Raw genomic sequence first — 17374 nt, 5'->3', positions numbered from 1 at the left:
CCAGTAGCACTCCGCTCCAGCAGGTATATCTCTCTGCTCACCCCAAAACCAATTCTTCCGCCTCTCCTTCCAGTTCTCTTTGCTCCTTTGAACCCATTATTTATATCTCTACCTTGCACATTCTTCCACTGCAAATCTACCATTCCAGTGTTTTACTTGCTATATTGTATTTACTTCGCCACCATGGCCTTTTTTTGTTGCCTTTACCTCCCTTATCTCACCTCATTTGCTCACATTGTATATAGACTTATTTTTCTACTGTATTATTGACTGTATGTTTGTTTTACTCCATGTGTAACTGTGTTGTTGTATGTGTCGAACTGCTTTGCTTTATCTTGGCCAGGTCGCAATGTTCTTTCTGCATCAGTTAGGCACCAATGCATGAAATATTTCAAAATGGTTCTTGCTCTCCCTTCGTCCACAATATGAACGTGATTGGCTGATGAGTTACATAAACATCAGCCTGTAAGGCAGTGCAGCCTCAGCACCTTTACCACTTGTGCATATACAGAGAGGAAGAGGCAACACGAGATGCTCCACTCCTGTCAAAATCTGTTCACACGAGAATACAGCTATAAGCAGACCAAATGCTGATTTTGTTTTGTATCTGGGAAAGTAGATTAATTTCTTACCAGTACAGGTAAAGACATTTAATGTGGAAATGTTTTATGGGTTGTGGCAGACCTCTTCAAGGTTAGGAGCGTTTGTCACAAATTAAGTGGGAAACTGTCACCAAATCACCCAAGAATGAGAGTTCTTTCGAACAGGACAGTACCTGTGTGTTTGTTTCTCCGTTCTGGTCCACCCAGGCCGTAGGCGAGGTCAAGGATAGCAGGGTTTGGTACACGAATCGGGTTCTCAGTTAGGTCCAGGTCCAAAACAGTCCAGCTCATACACGGTAAATCCAGCCAATCTCTATAGTCTCTTTCTCTATTGTTCATAGTCCTTCCAGCCCTCTCTCTTCCTCTTCCTGTTTTTTTTACCCTTTATCTGTGGGTCGGCTCCACTTTCTGAGGGTTCCCCTTGCTTCTGGGACTTGTAGTTTTGGCGGTCGGCCATTTTGTGATCTGTAGTTCTGATCGGGGTGGCCATTTTAGTGATCGGGCAGAGCCCGTTTATTAGTTCTGCTCTCACATATCTGCCATTTATCACTCAACCCCCTTCTTTGCCACACATCTCCCCCCCTAGATCCGACCCCCCTAGGTCGGGCTACCACAGCAAAATGTGCGTGCATGCGGGATAACCTATCCACGTTCCCCATTTCCTTCCCTGCTCTGTGTTTCAAGTCAAAGTGAAACAGTTGGAGACTCAAAAACCATCGCATCACCCGAGCGTTCTTCTCTTTCGCTCTATGCATCCAGGTGAGTGGGGCATGGTCACTGATGAGGGTGAAGTGGCGCCCCAGCAGGTAGTATTTCAGGCTTTCTAGAGCCCACTTTACTGCCAGCGCCTCTTTCTCAATGACTGAGTAGTTGGTTTCCCGTGGTGCCAGCTTCCTGCTTAAAAACAGGATGGGGTGTTCCACCCCTTCTACCTCTTGGGATAGCACTGCTCCCAAGTCGGCCTCTGAGGCACCACAAACTCTCTCTCAAAGTCTGGTACCACCAGCACTGGACTACAGCAGAGAGCCTCCTGAAATGTCCTAAATGCTTTGTTGACCCCTTTCATCCCATTTGAACATGTTTGGCCCTCTGGCTCTAGTCATGGTGGTAAGTGGGGCGGCCACTGTGGTATAACTTGGGATGAACTTCCGGCAGTAACCGGTCAGCCCTTGGAAGGCTCGAACCTGCTTCTTATTTACTGGTTTCGGCCATTCTCTAATTGCCTTCACCTTCTTACGTTGGGGTTTGATTAACCCTCTTCCCACGGTGTATCCCAGATATTCTGTTTCCTCTAACCCCACATGACACCTGGCAGGGTTCGCCGTGAGCCCTGCCTTTCTAAGGGCATCTAGCACTGCCTGTACCCGGTGTAAGTGGGATTCGCAGTCTGGGCTATAGATACCCATGTCAGGCATCAAACTTGGAGATTTCATTTACCTTCCGAAAATCGTTACAGAACCGCAAAGACCCATCAGGCTTGGAGACCATCACAATTGAGCTAGACCACTCACTATGTGACTCTTCGATCACTCCAGCTGTCAACATTTTCTTAGTCTCTGCTCTCATGAGGCCTGTCGAGCCTCGGGTACCCGATATGGTCTCATGCTCACTTTTCTCTCTGGTAGGGAAACGATATCATGAGCCGTAACCTCAGTTCGGCCAGGTACCGCTGAAAACACATCTGTTTTTCTGGATCAGGGTCTTTACTTCCTGTACTTGTGCTGGGGACAGAGTGGGTGAAATATTTACTTTGGCTGTCTCCTGAGTGTGTGTGGGGTATGTGACCATTAGTGTTTCTCTCTCTCTCCATGCTTTTAACAGGTTTATGTGCTAGATCTGTTCCTGGGGCCATCGACCTGGCTGTCGGATCCAATAATTAACTTCTCCTACTCTACAGTACTTCATATGGTCCTTTCCATGTGGCTAGTAGTTTGCACTCTACCGTGGATATCAGCACTAACACCTTATCTCCCGGTTGAATTTCCCTCAGGGTAGCCTGCCGGTTATAAGTGTGCCGCTGGTGCTCCTGTGCTTGTCTCATGTGCTCTCTGACGATGGGCATGACTGTGGCTATCCTGTCTTGCATTGCCGTGACGTGCTCTATGACACTAGTATACGGGGTGGATTGGTGCTCCCAGGTTTCCCGGGTGATGTCTAAGACTCCCCGGGGATGCCTCCAATATATCAACTCAAAGGGAGAAAACCCCAGCGAGGCTTGAGGAACCTCTCTAATGGTAAACATCAGATACGGCAACATGCAATCCCAGTTTTTCCCATCCTTATCGATTACCTTCCTGAGCATTCACTTCAGTGTCTGGTTCAACCAGCCCGTCCGCCTGAGGATGGTAAACCGATGTCGTCAACTGTTTCCCCTGCCACAGTTTACAAAGGTCCGCCATAAGGCGGGACATAAAGGGGTCCCCTGGTTGGTAAGGATCTCCTTTGGAACCCCTACCCTGGTGAACAAGAGCACTAATTCCTTTGCAATATTTGTGGAAGCCATCGTCCGAAGGGGAATGGCTTCTGGGTAGTGAGTGGCATAATCTAGAATGACCAGAATGTATTGGTGCCTTCTGGTGGATTTGGGTAGTGGGCCCACTATATCCATCGATATCCTCTCAAATGGCGTTTCGATTATGGGGAGTGACACTAACGGGCTTCTAACAGCTGGTCAGGGAGCTGTTAACTGGTCCTCCGGGCATTCTCCACAATGCCGAGCCACTTCAGTCTGAATTCCTGGCCAGTAAAACCTCCTTACAATCCGGTCTCAGGTTTTATCGATATCAAGGTGTCCACCCAGAATGTGCCCATGAGCTAGATCCAGTACTGTCCTCCGGTACCGGGTGGGGACCAACAACTGTTCCACCACATCAACTCCTATTTTCGAGACTCTGTACACCAAACCCTTTTTCATGGTGAAGTGGGAAAACTATTAGGCATCAACCCATCATTTATGAGAGTACCATCTACGACCTGCACGTCTGCTCTGGCTTGCTGCAGGGTTGGATCCTGGTTTTGGGCCGTCCCGATCGATTACACTTGTAACAGATAATAGGGGTTCGAGGGAGACCCTCGACACCCGGTCCCAGTTTTCATTTTTTCCCTTAGTGTCTCGGCCTGATTCTGATTCTTTCCTCATGGCCCCACGCTGCTCTCTTCCCCCTCCATATGTTGGGACAGCCTTACCCTGTCCGCGGGTTCGCCCAGGCCTGGGGAACGGGAATCTTTCCTCCTGTGCCTGCTCAGCTGTTCCTGCCGTACACTACCGTTCAACCAGGCCCACGAGATGGTCGGCAGGAAGTACCTCGTTCTGGCCAACCCATCATCTCACTTCTTGGATGGTCTCAACGATCTCGGCGGCTGAACGGGTCTCCGGTCGCAACCATTTCCGTGCCAGGTGAATCAAGTCGAACATCTGTGTTCGTGGGGGTGTGTCCAGGTCGGTAGGACCACTGGTGGAAGCGGTGTGCCCTCACGGTATTGGTCACTCCCAGTCTAGTCAGAATCTCTCCCTTTAGTTTATTGTAATCCTGTGCATCTTTCAACTCCAGGTCGAAATACGCATTTTGAGCGTCCCCTGCCAGGTATGGTGTCAGAAACCCTGCCCATTCTTCTTTTGGCCACTTCTCCCTCTCTGCCGTCCTTTCGAAGGTGGTAAGATATGCTTCCACATCATCCTGTGCTATCATTTTTTGAAGAAAATGATTGGCCCGCCTCTGGGTATTTGTAGCTGGTAATTGAGCCCCAATTTGGTCCGCTAGCCCCTTTAGGCCTTCTCTTAACTCCCGGGTGTTTCTCACAAATTAAGTGGGAAACTGTCACCAAATCACCCAAGATTGAGAGTTCTTTCAAACAGGACAGTACCTGTGTGTTTGTTTCTCCGTCCTGGTTCACCCAGGCCGTAGGCAAGGTCAAGGATAGCAGGATTCGGTACACAAATCATGTTCTCGGTAGGTCCAGGTCCAAACACCAACAGGTAAGTCCAAAACAGTCCAGCTCATTCACAGTAAATCCAGCCAACCTCTATAGTCTCTTTCTCTATTGTTCATAGACCCTTCCAGCCCTCTCTCTGCATCTTCCTGGTTTTTCTTGACCCTTTATCTGTGGGTCGGCTCCACCTTCTGAGGGTTCCCCTTGCTTCTGGGACTTGAAGTTTTGGCAGTCGGCCATTTTGTGATCTGTAGTTCTGAACTGGGTGGCCATTTTAGTGATCGGGCAGAGCCCATTTATTAGTTCTGCTCTCACATATCTGCCATTTATCACTCGACCCCCTTCTTTGCCACAGGGTCTAATCATAGAATGACATATAGAATCTCCGTGGTTAGTATAATCTCTGTGGTTCTAGTGGGCCTAGTAAAGATGTGCCATATAACTTGTATCATGTATAATGTGGCCTTAACACAACCAGTCACGTTTGTCCACTCACAAAATAATTCCAGCTTCCAAACAGTGCACTGTGCCCCCACAATTTGATGAATGGAAAGCCTACAAAAAAAACGAATTAAACTAACAATTCGGCAATTGTCATTAGGCCCACTACACTTTTAGCCTGAATTGTACGGCATCTCAGACACTTACTTATCTCCGCTGTGGCAAAATATTAGTGTTTACCTTTTGAACGACAGTGCAATTTTGAGGGTATACCGCCCATTTATATGCCAATTCACTCATTTTCATGCAGCTGACATGCGATAATGTTAAATAATGGCTCTCTCTCTTCCTCTGTGTCATTCTCCCTCTCCCCTCCCTCTTGCTCTCTTTCTCTTCCTCTGTGTCGTTCTCCCTCTCCCCTCCCTCTCGCTCTCTTTCTCTTCCTCTGTGTCGTTCTCCCTCTCCCCTCCCTCCCTCCCTCCCTCCCTCCCTCTCTCTCTCTCTTCCTCTGTGTCATTCTCCCTCTCCCCCTCCCTCCCTCCCTCCCTCCCTCCCTCCCTCCCTCCCTCCCTCCCTCTCCTCCCTCCCTCCCTCCCTCCCTCCCTCCCTCCCTCCCTCCCTCCCTCCCTCCCTCCCTCCCTCCCTCCCTCTCTCTCTCTCTCTTCCTCTGTGTCATTCTCCCTCCCTCCCTCCCTCCCTCCCTCCCTCCCTCCCTCCCTCCCTCCCCTCCCTCCCTCCCTCCCTCCCTCTGTGTCATTCTCCCTCTCCCCTCCCTCTCACCTTCCTCTCTCTCACTCTTCCTCTGTGTCATTCTCCCTCTCCCTCCCTCCCTCTTCCTCTGTCATTCTCCCTCTCCCCTCCCTCCTTCCCTCTCTCTCGCGCTTCCTCTGTGTCATTTTTCATCTCCCTCCCCTCCCTCCCCATCTCTCCCTCCCTCCCTCCCTCCCTCCCTCCCTCCCTCCCTCCCTCCCTCCCTCCCTCCCTCCCTCCCTCCCTCCCTCCCTCTGTCTGTCTCTCCATGTTACACAGAGCATGACCACTCAAGGCCTTGTCTGTTCCTTCCACCAGCACCTGATCTTACACACACTCACACACACATACTATAACCATATTTTTGGACGAGATGACAAATGTTTGAAAGAAAGTTTATTGGCGACTGATATATGAAAAATAAATGAGGGGTCCTTTGGTTTTACTTAATCTATGTCCGTAAAAAGTAAAACTGATCCACAGTTTCAACCTACATTTTTTGCTTTTTCTTTTTTCCAGTGAGTCAGGCTATTTCCTGATACACTCTTGGGGAAAGAAGCGCTATAAAGGGTTCTTCGCTGTCCCCATAGGAGAACCCTTTGAAGAATCCTTCTTGGTTCCAAGTTGAACATTTTACACAGAGGGTTCTACATGAAGCAAAAAAGGGTTTTCCTATGGGGACAGCTGAAGAACCCTTTTTGAATCCTCTTTTTTCTAAGTGTAGGGAAGGACAGAGAAGTTCACAGAATTGCACTGAGATTTTTCACTTTAAAATGTATGCCAAACAAAAACCAATGATTTCAAAGAGTAACAAACCATACAAATCTATGCACTCTTTATGCAGAACATCTTACAAAACACATTTACTGGAAGAACTGTGCACATGCAAATTATGGTAACAGAATTACAATAAAATCTCCCTCACATTTTCCAAAAACTCTGTTAGGGCTAGGCCCCTTTTTTTCTTCTCAATTTCCGAAAGAATGACGTGCCCAAAGTAAACTACCTGTTGCTCAAGCCCTGAAGCCAGGATATGCATATAATTGGTACCATTGGAAAGAAAACACTTTGAGGTTTGTAGAAATGTTAAAATAATGTAGTAGAATATAACACAATAGATATGGTAGGAGAAAATCCAAAGAAAAACCAACCAGACTTTTTTTGGGGGGAGACCATGCTCTTACAATGGCAAGTATAAGGGCATACTGGAAATTAGCTCCCAGGATGCAATTCCCATGGCTTCCACAGGGTGTCAGCAGTCTATGTTGGAAACTCGTGTCTTGGAAACTCGTGTTTGTGCGGCCTATGAAGACAGGGCGCACCTGCTAAAATCGGTTTCCTATTAAACATACTTCTTTCCATAAGAAATATTATAGTTTGATTACATTTTAGGGTATCTGAGGAGTTAACAGAAGCATATTTTGACTTGTTGAAACAAAGTTCAGGGGTAGAGTTTCGGATTCCTTTCTCTGCATGTTGAACGAATGGATTACTAAAATTGATGGCGCCTAACTAAACAAACTTTTTGGGATATAAAGAAGGATTTTATCTAACAAAACAACACTACATTTTATAGATGGGTGCCTTTGGATGACAAATCAGAGGAAGAGTTTCAAACAGTAATTGAATATTTAATCGCTCTTTGTGAATTTATGAAACCTGTGCCGGTGGAAAAATATTTTGATGTGGGGCGCCGTCCTCAAACAATCACATGGCATGTTTTCGCTGTAATAGCTACTGTAAATCGATCAGTGCAGTTAGATTAACAAAAATGTACGTTTTCAACCAATTTAAGATACATATATATATATACCTAAATGTTTAATATCCATCATTTTTATAATTATCTATTTGAATTGCGCGGCCTAGCCCTAAATATCTGCTGCGAATTAAGATGTCTGCAGAAATAATGGGGTGTTCAGATGATTATTGAACTACAGTAAGTGAAGTGGATTTACACCCAGTAACGGAATTACAGTAACGTAATTTCATCATGGGTCCTTGATCTGTACTACACAGAATTGCATAATTATGGATATGAATGTCATTCTCTTCATGGTGATGCAATATCCTCCTTTCCTAATTTGGTATTAGTCTACACACTGGCTATAATTTTAATCCTTTGTTTCTGGCCATTTTGAGCTTGTAATCAAACCCACAAATGCTGATACTCAAGATACTCAACACGTCTAAAAAAGGCCAGTTTTATTGCTTCTTTAATCAGAACAACAGTTTTCAGCTGTGCTAACATAATTGCAAAAAGGGTTTTATAATGATCAATTAGCAACATTAAAATGATAAACTTTGATTAGCTAACACAACGTTCCATTGGAACACAGGAGTGATTGTTGCTGATAATGGGCCTCTGTACGCCTATGTAGATAGTCAATAAAAAATCTGCCTTTCCAGCTACAATAGTCATTTACAACATTAACAATATCCACACTGTATTTCTGATCAATTTGAAGTTATTTTAATGGACAAAACATTTGCTTTCTTTCAAAAACAAGGACATTTCTGTGACCCCACACTTTTGAATGGTAGTGTAAGTGTTAATATTAATAGGCAGAGTCCTTTACTTCAACATTATTGTATTTTGATGTATGTCTAATACATTTTAATACTTATTTCTTGTAAATGTTTTCTAAGACCTGTTTTATATCTGTTTGACCAGAAATCACAGCAATTGCTTATTCCTAGTATTTAGGAGAAAAAATGTTTGGAAAATGTATATATGCCTTAATTAAAGTATATATATATAGACTCATCAAATCAAATTCTCAGAATGCCATGAAACGCTCACTGATGTCTGAGCGCCGTCTTAGATTATTGAATAGTGAACGAATTCTGTAACGTTAAAAATAAATGTAACACAGCGTTTGCATTAAGAAGAAGTGTATCTTTCTAAATATATGTAGAACATGTATATTTAGTCAAAGTTTATGATGTTTATTGCTGTTATCTGAGCGTTAGCTGCCGGAGCTATTTATAATTTCTCCGGACATTTCTGTTGCATTTTTTGAACATGGCTCAATGTAAATGGAGATTTATGGATATAAATGGCATATTATTGAAAAAAACATAAATGTACTGTGTAACATGTGCTATTACTGTCATCTGATGAAGATTTTCAAAAGGATAGTGAATTATTTTTCTTATAATCCTGCGTTTGTGATTGCTATGCAAATAGCACAATGTGGCTACATATTGTATGTTTTCCTAGTGGTGGTTTGATATACATAGGTGCTATGTTTTCACCGTAAAACATTTTAGAAATCTGACTCACTGGGTAGATGAACAAGGTGTTTATCTTTCATTTAATCTATTGGACTTGTTAATGTGTGGAGGTTAAATATTGGTAAGAATATTTTTGAATTGTGTGCGTCATCTTTTGAGTTGAGCTTGGGGGATGCGTTCCCCTACAGACCCGTTCATCTTCAACAAGTTAAGCATTTCACAGTAAGGGGTACACCTGTTGTATTCGGCGCATGTGACAAATAGAATGTGATTTGATTTGATTTGATTGTGACACCAGCTTTGACATGGTCCTACGAACTTCACGTTGGTGCTCATCGGCCCTTTTACATGGAAATGAATTAGATACAATATCTGGACACAACACAAACTGCTTACACAGTGGTAGCCTGTTAAAAAGAAGGCAAGCATGCACACAGTGACACACATACAGTATGACATACACACTAATGGCTGCAGTCAATTAAAGTGCTGTAACACCATAAAGAAATTAAAGGATCGTTACTAATTGACTGTGAATGGCACACTAACCTAGAGTAAATGACAAACTACCTGCTGTGTTCCTTTTTTCTAGTCATTTTGGTGACATGATATTTCTTTAAAGTCCGTCACTTTTCAGAATGCAAATTATGCAACTACTTTCCCTGTAAATGATAATTTGTAGTCCCAATTTGTAATCGCAGTAAATAAAAATGTCCTGCTCTCTCTCTCTCTCTCTCTCTCTCACCCTCTTTTTTTCTCTCTCTCTGTCCCTCTGTCTCTCTGTCTTTGAACTTTTAACATGAAATGTTCCCTCAGATAAGAACCATAATAATATGTCATTATGTAAGAGGAGAAGAAGGTGTCATAAGGAAACTATTGTGTATGTCTAGCTTACCACACAAAACCCAATCCAAATGTTTCGGTCCAATTACTCATTAAATGTTTCTAATATTTCACAACACTTAATTGTCCGTAATGGGATAAACGAGTTGTAATGAATTGAAATGTCAGTAACATGCTGTGCGCACTAGCCTTGAGAAGTAACCAACTGTTGACAGTTTGATACCAGCTAGAGATAGCTATCCCTGGTTTAGCTGTGTCAGTGTTACAGGTGAGGTGGGGTGGGGCAATGCTCATTTTGAGGCAAAAATACGTAGAGGGTCACTCCAGAGCACATTACAGCACACTTCAATACATGGTTTTGGTAAATCCGAATTCAAGTCAGTCGAATCAGGAATGATTAAATGTATTTTTCTAACACTTCCATAGTTTTTTAAATATATTTTTTTTACTTTCAGTTTGTCATTGAAAATAGATGCTATTTTGTCAATTCTTGAATTGAAATTTCAGTTTAATTCATAATTAGTAAGTCAGAAGAGCTTAGTGCCTCTCCAACAGTTAGTACTCACCAACTCTTTCTCCTGAAGTGTTTCACCACCACGAAATCACCTGGTTCAAACAGTGTTCAGCTCCACCTGCTAAATTTGGCAAAGACACCTTCACCTGGGGAAAAGAGTCTTAAGAACACTGTTAAGGGTGACACAATATGACCTCCTCCATTCCTTGAAGGGACAAGCTGTTCTAGGTATGATCTCTATCACAAGTGCTCGCCACAGCAACCTGTGTGTCTCTCCTGCAAGGGAAAGATTCAATCCATTTAGAAAACATGTCAACACTCACGATACAATACTTATTCCCCTTGCTAGGGGTCAACTCAATGAAGTCCATCATTAAGCGCTCAAAAGTTCCTTCGGCCTTGGATTGACTGAAATGTTGGTCAGTCATGCAAATCAAACATTTCTTGCAGAAATTATCTGCAAACACAGTATTCTACACCAACATTTATTTACAATATCCACCATCCCTCCTTTGACAATTTTGCAAGGAACTGGAAAGTACAATGGGACATGGCAAGTCTGCTCCGCTCATTAACTTCTTGAAACTCCCCATCCCGGATCGGGATCGTGACTAAAGCCTCAGGCTCATTAGCATAACGCAACGTTAACGATTTCTGAAAATCGCAAATAAAATGAAAATAATGCGCCTGCTCTCAAGCTTAGCCTTTTCTTAACAACACTGTCATCTCAGATTTTCAAAATATGCTTTTGAACCATAGCAATTGACTAATTTGTGTAAGAGTATGCTAAGCTAGCTTAGCATTTTGAGTAGCATTTAGCACGCAACATTTTCACAAAACCAGATAATCAAATAAATAAAATCATTTACCTTTGAAGAGCTTCGGATGTTTTCAATGAGGAGACTCTCAGTTACATACCAAATGCGCAGTTTTTTCTGAAAGCGTCTGTGTGTAGGAGAAATCGCTCCGTTTTGTACATCACATTTGGCTACCGAAACTAACCGAAATTCAGTCACCTACAACGTCAAACTTTTTCCGAATTAACTCCATAATATCGACCGAAACATGGCAAACGTTTTTTGAATCAATCCTCAAGGTGTTTTCACATATCTCTTCATTGATATATCGTTCGTGGAAGCCTGCATTCTTCTATAAATTCTATGGAAAAATACTTGCAGCTGACTTTTTGCGCACCAATTTCGGGCGCAGGACACCGGGCGGACACCTGGTAAATGTGGTCTCTTATGGTCAATCTTCCAATGATATGCCTACAAATACGTCACAATGCTGCAGACACCTTGTGGAAACGACAGAAAGGGCAGACTTACTCCTCTCGCATTCACAGCCATATAAGGAGACAATGGAAAACAGAGCCTCAAAAATCCTGCTCATTTCCTGGATGCTGTCTCATCTTGGTTTTGCCTGAAGCTCACGTTCTAGGGCACGCACAGAAAATATCTTTGCAGTTCTGGAAACGTCAGAGTGTTTTCTTTCCAAAGCTACCAATTATATGCATAGTCGAGCATCTTTTTGTGACAAAATATCTTGTTTAAAACGGGAACGTTTTTCATCCAAAAATGAAATTGCACCCCTAGAGTTTCAACAGGTTAAGCCATACACCCGAGATGTCCTTATGACAGCACCCCGCCCACTTGAGGTGTCTCTAAAGCGTCAGCCTTGGCCTGTAAAGCAACAATATCATTAACAGAGAAAGGGTTGGTGGGAGCTGGAAATGCTGCCCTCTGTAGGAGGGAGGGAACAGAAGAAGTAGTAGCCAGTTTAGCTGCACAGTTAGCCTTGGCATTCCCCAGAGAAATGTTATCTTTAGAGTATGGGCCTGACACTTTATCACCAAGATTGACGAGGGGAGTTGAACAGCCTCCAACAGAGAGGACACAAGCTTACCATGAGTAATTTGTTTTCCAGAGGAGGTCAAAAACCCTCTATTCTTCTACAATGTTCCAAATCATGCACGACACCAAATGAATACCTACTGTCGGTGTAGATGTTAACAGAGCTGTCTTTATCCAAAATACCAGCTCTAGTCAAAATATAATTATGCTCATTGAGCTGACAAGTGAGATGGGAACCTTGCACTCTCCACAGTCTCCAAATTAGTCACAACAACATAACCAACTTAAAGCTCTCCTTTATCATTACGCTGAGCAAACCCATCTACAAATCCGGATTTCCTAACAGGGTAGCTCATGTCCAACCTAGGGCTACAGTCAATTTCAATAGCTAAGTCACAGCCATGGTCTTCAACAGCATCTGCTATTGGGAGAGTTCAGTTAAAGGGTAAGGAATTGTACACCGTTTCAGAGTAACATGGGACATTGTCAACAGAATGTTCTGATCGTCTAGCAGTCTCGCAGGCTTTAAATGAGCCGTTCTTGCATGTGTTATAATTGTGTGCACAGCATGGGGCACATGGAGGGCTAGAGGAGACACAGCCACAATATCAGAACATGCCAAAACAGCCTCAGTAGCAGCCGCTACCGATCTCAAAAAGGAAACCATTCCTCTGATCACACTATCCAATCGTTTAGAATTATAACAGATCAGATCCATGATACTCCGTCAAAAGTGCTGACATAAACTCACCAGTCTCAGAAACAAACAGATGAAAAGGTTTCCTATGGTCGGATAGGCCCAGGCAAGGGTTGGACATCAGAATTGGTTTCAATTTTATCAATGCTACCTAAGCCTCATCGGACCAGACCACAACTTCAGTAGATGCCTACTGGAGAACTTATTTGTATTGCTTTTAATCTTTTTAATGAATTTATCTTATTAACACTGTTCTAGCTAGCTATTTGTGTAGGTAGCTATCAGGTAAACGCAATGATAATATGTCCCATAAATACAATCCTGCAGTAGTTGAACTATCTCTGCATAGTATTTCAACCATGGACGACAGTAACCAGCCACACCTTACACAGACATCATGTGTTGCTTGGTACCAGGTTTTTTGGCAACACTTTAATTGCCCATCGCTCCACCATCTCCTTTATGTGTTACATCATCGCTGCAGGGAGTGTACAGATGGATCCCGAAAAGGTGAGAGCGGTGGTGGATTGGCCCCAGCTTACATCCAGAGTGCAGCTGTAACGTTTCCTGGGATTCACCCATTTTTATTGCCGCTTTATCCGGGGTTACAGGACCCTGGTTTCTCCCCTGTCTGCACTCACCTTTGCGAAGGCTCAGTTCATGTGGTCCCAAGCTGCTGACTGGACATTCCGGAATCTCAAACACCGCTTCAGCACAGCTCCCATCTTGGTTCATCACGCCAGTTCGTGGTGGATGCCAATTCTTCAGATGTCGGAGTGGGGGCTGTCTTGTACCAGCGTTCTGCCCTGGACCTCAAGTTACATCCCTGCGCCTTCTTCTCCTACCGCCTCAACTCCACAGAGAGGAACTATGATGTGGGGAATCGTGAGTTTCTCGCGGTGAAGATAGCATTGGAGAAGTGGAGATAACCGGATGTTCGTTCCTGACAGGGTCTGCTCCTCATCCTGGAGTTGGCCCACTCCTCCAGGCTTGCCTGCCACCAAGGCTCCCAGCGGACCCTGGCCTTTGTGCGACAAAGCATTTGGTGGTTCCTGACGTCTCCGCGTTCGTCGCCGCATGCACGATCTGTGCACAAAACAAGACTCCTCGGCAAGCTCCGGCTGGTCTCCTTCAACCTCTGCCTGTCCCTTACCGTCCCTGGTCTCATATATCACTGGACTTTGTCACATGTTTCTCCCCCGTCTGATGACAGCATCCTGACCATAGTGGATCGGTTTTCCAAATCTGCCCACTTCATTCCTCTCCCCAAGCTTCACTCTGCCAAAGAGGTGGCCCAGCTCATGGTGCAGCTTGTCTTCCGGATACATGGACTGCCTGTGGGCATGGTCTTCAACCGGGTCCTCAGTTCTGGTTCTGGAAGGCAATCTTGCCACTCTTGGGTCATCAGCCAGCCTGTCCTCTGGGTTCCACCCCCATTTCAACTGCTAGTCGGAGCGAGCCAACCAGGACCTGGAGACAACTCTGCACTGCCTGCGCCCACAACACCCTTCCTTGCTCTGCCACTGGTCTATCGCCCTGTGAATGTTCCCTGGGGTATCAGCCTCCACTCTTCCCTGAGCAGGAGGAAGAGGTTGGCATACCTTCGGCCGGCCAAAATGTTTGTCCGCCACTGTCATCGTACCTGGAAGAGAGCCCGGTCGTCCCTTCTCAAGTTCACCTCCACCGCCACCGGACCCCGGGCTCCCCGGTATCGTCTTGGGCAGAAAGTATGGCTGTCCACCCGGGATCTACCCCTACGGGTGGAATCCTGCAAACTCCCCCTGGTTTATCATCCCTTTCCCCATCTCCAAGGTCATTAGACCCTCTGCTGTTTGTCTTCTGTTGCCATGTACCCTCCGTATACATCCCACTTTTCATGTTTCCAGAATTAAACCAATGTCTCACAGCTCTTTGTCTCCTGTTTCCAGAACCACCCCTCTGCCCGGTCTCATCGACGGCCAACTGGCGTACACGGTGAGCCGTCTAATGAAAGTTCAACCTTGGGGCAGGGGTTCCAGTACCTGGTTGACTGGGGGGGTAATGTCTTGGAGGAGAGGTGCTGGGTCCACGCTAGGGACATCCTGGACCCAGGCCTCATCGCGGATTTCCAAAGCCGGCACTATTGGTCAGCCAGGTATGCACCCAGGTAGGACACCAGGTGACACCCCTAGAGAGGGGCAGGGGTATTGTCACACCCTGATCTGTTTCACCTGTGTTTGTGCTTGTCTTCACCCCCATCCAGGTGTCGCCAATCTTCCCTATTATCCCCAGTGTATTTATACCTGTGTTGTCTGTTTGTCTATTGCCAGTTAATTTTGTTTCGTGAAACCTACCAGAGTTTTTCCCTTGCTCTTGTCTTGTTCAAGTTCCTGTTTTCTAGTTTTTCCCAGTTTTGACCATTCTGCCTACCCTGACCCTGAGCCTGCCTGCCTGCCGTTCTGTACCTTGCCACACAACACAGGATTATTGACCCCTGCCTACACTGCCCCTGAGACTGCCTGCTGTTCTGGACCTTTTGCACCCTATCTGGATTACTGACCTCTGCCTGCCCTTGACCTGTCATTTTGCCTGCCCCTGTACTAGTAATAAACTTTTATTACTTTGACACTGACTGCATTTGGGTCTTACCTGAAACGCGATACACTTGAAGTCAATTTTACATGAATCACTCTTCATTGTCAGCAAGCTGGAGAGGTCAGTCAGTTGGATGCAGAGATTACCAGTCTGAAGTGAGCTCTATACATAGTGACTTATATGCGGCCACATAAAAACCAACATAAACATGATTCATCGGATTGATTCCAGCATGTGACTGGCGCCATCTCCTATCTTAATTCATAGAACATATTCTGGGCGTTCTGCCAGATGGTCCTAAGGAAAGGGTCATGACTCCCTCATATCTTTACCCAGCACTGGCAGGAACCAAGGATTGCTTTTAAGACACAAAGACAAAATTAACATTTTCAACATTTTCAAAATTAACATTTTCAATCTCATCACTACATATAACTGAATCTCATGATCAAATCCATGTAAAAACAGAGAGAGCTAGTTACTCCTCTGTGTCAGTGCAACATTTTAACTAAAAGTTTCAATGTAACAAAATCCTACCTTGCCAATAGCATACTATGGAAACAATAAGGCCCTCAGTACTGCACTACAAATATGAGCCCACTTACTGTGCAACTATAGATTTTTTCTCAAGTACTTGAAAACCAAGACCCTTCAAGTTTAAATTTACAGTACGGTGCTGAAACAAAAGGGCATTGGTTTGTCATCTCAAGCTTGAAGTGAATGAATAAAAACTGAATAATTGAAACTGTTGTGAAATAATTAACAGTTGTCAACCTAGCCATTTGGAATTATATGTACAGTATCTAGGTCTTGACAGCCTCTACCAGGCGTCACACAAGCCTGCACACTATAAAGAAGCCAAACACGAAACTAAATAGAAATACGCAGGGAGGAAAAGCCAAGAAGTAACATCAAAGCACACATTTCTTCATCTTGGAGTCTTTCTAGGAGATTCCTCTCCTAGTTTTTGTCAGACAGCAAACAAACATGCTAATGTTCAGGATAGCGATACCTCTCCTCTTCTTTTCTTCATTTTTCTTTCTGCCCTCCATTCAATCAGGCAGGTGAAGAAATCTCTCTCAGACGTAGTCCTTCCTGACGTATCCCGCTGTGCCCCCGCTGTGAGGGGCGGAGTAGGCCATGCCGGGGCTTGTACCTCTTCTCCTCTCTGGGGGGCAGGAGCTGCACAGCATGGCCCCTCCGATCAGTAGCAGGGCTGCAGCCCCCAGCCAATGTAGAGAGAGGCCCCCAGCTCCCTCTTCTGTGCGTTGATCAGAAGGGGTTATCAGAAGTCTTGGATGATGGTGCTGGCCGACCAGGAGACAGGGATGAGAACTAGGATCCCGGGCCAGGATGAACAAAATTCCGGGAGATGATCATGACTTTAGCTTTGGAGGGTTCATCATTGATGCAGTTGGTGCACTTGGCTCCGACGATGGAGACCATCACCCCTAGAATCCCCAGGATGATTGCGATGATTGTCATGGCTCTGGCGGCCTGCAGGTCCTGGGGCAAGGCCAGGAGAGTCGTAGACCTTACACTGCATCTGGCCCGTACTCTGGGTCACACAGTTCATCCACAGGCCCTCCCATATGGTCTGGGATGTGATAATGTTGGCTCCGATATAGGCCGTCACCTTCCACAAGGGAAAAGCACAGACCACGATGCCCAGGATGAATCCTATGGCGCCCAGGGCAATCCCCACAATCTCCATGCCCATCGACATGCTGGCTCCCTGGACTGGCTCTCTCCAACACCTGCCCTTCCTGGAGGAACGAGGAAGTGACTTAACTAAGAGTTCTTCGAACCTGCTGAGATTCTCAACTTCCAGAATCCAGCGCACAAATTCTAGAACTAACAGAGGATTCAGTCAAGCTGAGATTCTAATAAAAGACAGAAGATTTTGTTCCAAAACTGGAGCTTCTTTGTGGTT

The 17374-nt window shown here is 45.0% G+C and overlaps 1 pseudogene; it reads right to left on the bottom strand.

Moving 5' to 3' along the window:
• Nucleotides 1-16520: 16520 nt before the first annotated feature.
• LOC135534399 (claudin-3-like) lies at nt 16521-17167 on the bottom strand (annotated as a pseudogene).
• Nucleotides 17168-17374: the final 207 nt, after the last annotated feature.

Source organism: Oncorhynchus masou, unplaced genomic scaffold, assembly GCF_036934945.1.
Source record: "Oncorhynchus masou masou isolate Uvic2021 unplaced genomic scaffold, UVic_Omas_1.1 unplaced_scaffold_3353, whole genome shotgun sequence".
Taxonomy (NCBI): domain Eukaryota; kingdom Metazoa; phylum Chordata; class Actinopteri; order Salmoniformes; family Salmonidae; genus Oncorhynchus; species Oncorhynchus masou.
This window is presented reverse-complemented; position numbering and strand designations above follow the sequence as displayed.